The sequence below is a fragment of the Orycteropus afer genome, unplaced genomic scaffold (assembly GCF_000298275.1).
Source record: "Orycteropus afer afer isolate SDZICR_OR568_19922 unplaced genomic scaffold, OryAfe1.0 scaffold00776, whole genome shotgun sequence".
Taxonomy (NCBI): Eukaryota; Metazoa; Chordata; class Mammalia; order Tubulidentata; family Orycteropodidae; genus Orycteropus; species Orycteropus afer.
The window spans coordinates 209,295-213,098 of record NW_006922363.1 but is presented as its reverse complement, the minus strand read 5'-3'; the positions used below and the strand labels follow the sequence as shown (position 1 = coordinate 213,098).

At 40.9% G+C, this 3,804-nt stretch overlaps 1 protein-coding gene across 1 annotated transcript in view; it reads left to right on the top strand.

The window, feature by feature from the left end:
* The window catches only part of OPHN1 (oligophrenin 1), a gene marked incomplete at its 3' end in the record, with an annotated part of 597,264 nt that overhangs the window by 516,779 nt on the left and 76,681 nt on the right, over nt 1–3,804 (top strand). The gene's annotated exons all lie outside the window — the stretch shown is intronic.

Genomic DNA, 3,804 nt, shown 5'->3' with positions numbered 1-3,804 from the left:
TTAAAGTTCTGTACATACTCTAAGCAACTTGGTAACACTTGGTGTTTAAAGTGGTCTCTGCCAAATGCTGAGAGCTTGTTATTTTTGACCCCATCACCACCTTTGTTTCTAATGAAGCTCAGAGTATGGTTTTAACTAATATAGCCAGACCCCAGAAAGCTCAACAGAGCCTTAGCCAAAGTGTAAATGCAGACTTAATAGAAATCTGGAATTTATCAGGGGAAAGCCTTTTAGCTTTGATTCATAGGAAAGCAAGATGCATTTTATACAATCTGGTATTTGCAGCCCTGAAGCAGCATCTGGGGACACTCTGCATCTATTTCCAAGAGTTAGAATGAATTTGGATCTCTTGGCCCTTGGCAATAAAAAATGATCAAGTCTCAACATTAATTTTTTCCTCTTCTACACCTAAAGAAGCAGCTTGCATGACAGAGAAGAATCCAGAAGGGGGTTGATAAGTGACCAAACTCAAACAATTCATGAATTGTCTTTCTATTGAAGGTGATACCTCTCCTGGCTGTGCCTCAAAGCCTAGCAAGTACTATCCACTTTCAGTCCTCAGGAGCCTTCAGAGGTGGGATTCTCAGTTATTGGGTTGCTGACTATAACTCCAGGCAATAGCCAAGTTTCATCAGAGTGAAATAGGATTCCTTGGATATTTGGTTCTCTTAGACTAGTCCTTTAGAATTAAATTTAGCTAATATTTACTCAGTGTTAGTCATGTGCCCAGAAAACAAATAAGTACTGGTTTGCCTCTGGGCTCTCTGCTCTGGTCACCCTCTGGGATTTTTACTGAAGTCACTATCAAAGACCATATGTATCTTTAACCAGTCTGTAGAAAGCCTAGGAGCAGTGGTGGCATAGTGCTTAAGTCATCTGACTGCTAACCAGAAGGCTGGAGGTCCAAACTCACCAGCCACTCCTTGGAAGGAAGACTGGGCAATCTACTTCTGTAGTGATACTGCCTCGGAAACCCAAAGAGGGGTCGCTGTGAGTCGGGACCGACTTGATGGCAGTGAGTTTGGTTTGAGTAATAAAAACCCAATCTGCTTCTCTTCCCTCCTCTTTCTAGGGCTTTGGAGGGGTGGGAAAAGAAGTTCTGTCTGATATTTTCCACCCAAATAATTATTTTTTTAAACTTAAAATGTTTCTACATTATATAGTGGAAAGAGTATTAACTTTGGAGTCAGAAACACCTAAGTTTATATCATAACCCTGCCACTTACTATCAGGTGACCTTGGACAGTGCACACCCTTTATTCCTAGCCAAACCCTTGGCTTCAGGTCCCTTCTCCTGAGTTATAGAAGAGTCACTCCAATGTCTAGAGGAGGGAAAATGAGGGCTTATATCCTGTCAAATTCTAGTGAGAATTCCTTCAGCTTTCCACTTATCTCTCAAATTATTTCCTTCTCCTATAATCCACTTAAGACTGGTGGTTCAAACCCACCAGCCACTCCTGTGAAGGAAGGTTGGGCAATCTACTTCTGTAGTGATACTGCCTCAGAAACCCAAGGAGAGGTCGCTATGAGTCGGGTATGACTTGACGGCACATAACAACAACAACAACAACATAATCCACTTATTCCATAGTAACTCTAATGTGTTAGCTTGTCAACCATATCCTTCAAGCCCAAGTCTTTGTGGAAATATAGAGAAAGGAATTTGTGACAATTAATAAATGAATAAAGCACATAGAACAGACACATAATAAACACTGTATAGGAGTTGACCATGAAAAACAGCTCTGATGCATGACTTGAACTTGGAAAAAGTTAGTTCCACCAAAACCAAACTTTAGATCAACAGCCTGGACCACCCCTTGTGCCTTCTGCTACTACGGCTATCACCTCCCTAAAATATTAAAAATTTTTTGGACATCAACTACAGTGATCACCCTGATGACAAGAATCAGCACAAAATTTATTTCTATGAGACAGAGGTCAAATATACCTCTGTCCTCCAATGTCTTCATCATTTTTGACACTAGCCATTCCCCCCATGACACTTTTTATCTATTGGGTTCAATAATTCATTGCAGCAGGCACACAGAAACACCATATCTCCAATAACAACTTCAGTACAACAGAAAAGGATATAAACAGAAAGAAAGGTATGAATAGAACAAGATTTGGGAGAGGTTCCAGCTTGGGACTTCAACTCTCAAGGGGACCCAATTACCCTTCCCAAAAAATAATATTCATTTTCACCCATCAGGAACTTTTCAAACAGGAACTGTTCCGTGACATCACTTAGTGAGTTTGGCTATTGGCTGCTCCTCTCAGCTGGCTCCTGGTTCCTCCTGGCCAGGTCCAGGGAAGCACTTGGAAGTCACTTTCTCTGTGAGTGGCCCCTGCTCTGCACATGGTTTCTACTCTGTGGGCAATCTCTGTTCAGAATGCTGCAACTATTAGAGTGTTAACAGCTTTCAGTAGGGGTTCAGGGTTTACACTCTGTTGCCACTTTCTGGGTAAAATTGTCTCCATTTCTGATACCAATGTAGCTGCTGCCTTACATCATCATCACCCAGGCTGGATGGGTCATACTACAGGGCACCTGTGTCCAAAAACTCACTCATCTGCAAGCTCTTGTTGATCAGGAGGCCCCATCTGAGTCACCATGTTCTAGAGTTTTTATCAGTCACCAGGCAGCATCCCCCGAGCCAAACCAGGAAAAGGTCAGCTAAGGAGTGGGGCCCCTCAGCCAGTTTGTGTAAAGGTCAACTACAGTGTGAGAGGGCCCCAGCAAGTCCTGGTAACAGTCAGTTCCTGAGCAGGTCTCCCCAGCCAATATGAGTAAAGGTCAGTTACTAGGTGGGGCTGCCTAGCAAATATTGGTAAAAGTAAGACTAGGTAGAGCTTCAGAACCAGGAACAGAAGACCAAATTGCTGTTTTAGTAAGATGATATCACACCGTGCACTTCCCTTTACTATGATTGTGTAAGACCTGCAGGAGCTAGTTTTTTATCCTGTGTCACTTGGTATCTGGCCCCATCCATCCCTCAATAAAGCCCCATGCACTATCAATTTCCCCGTTCCATTAGGAATTTTTTCTGCTATTTTCAAAGGTTAGATTGTTATTCCTTTCTCAAAATGTGCTTAGAATGAGTTTTTCCATAGATACTCAAGAAGGAAATGGAGAATTAAGTTGAGCAGGCTGAGTTTCTTTTCTTTGGGCTATCCTTAACCCCCATTTTATCTCTAAAACTTTTCTCATTAAAGTTGAGCTGTCAACAGTAAGCCCATCCAAAACCCTGGAATTTTTCCCAGGTTTTCCTTCCCAAGATCTCTAATTGTATCTGTAGTCTATAGTCCTGTTTTCAAAGTATCAGTGATATCCATTCATTCAATAAATAGGTATTACATTCTTGTTATTTACTAGGCAAAGTTCTAGGCACTAGTGATATAGCTGTAAACAAAACAGAAGAATGCCCTACTTTCATGGAAGTTCATTTGATTGAGGAGAGACAAATGATTTTTAAAAATTCAATATAATTATCAAGTGGTGATACATACTCTGAAGAAAAATAAAACGGGAAGAAAAGATTGTTATTTTATATAAAGTTGCAAATGTGTGATTTAGGCAGAAAACTGAATAAAGTAAAAATATGAGCTATAATAGATATCTTGGGAGAGAACAGTTGCAAGATTAGTAGATAGCAAGTACAGAAGAAAAAGGATTAGTATGTCTGGGATTGAATGAGCAAGGAGGACCATTTCTCTTTCCAAAGGGAATAGCTGTTAACACATAGGTTAAAGCTTATCACTAAAGAAGAGATGTGAAGTGAGACCTGTGGAAGGCCCACT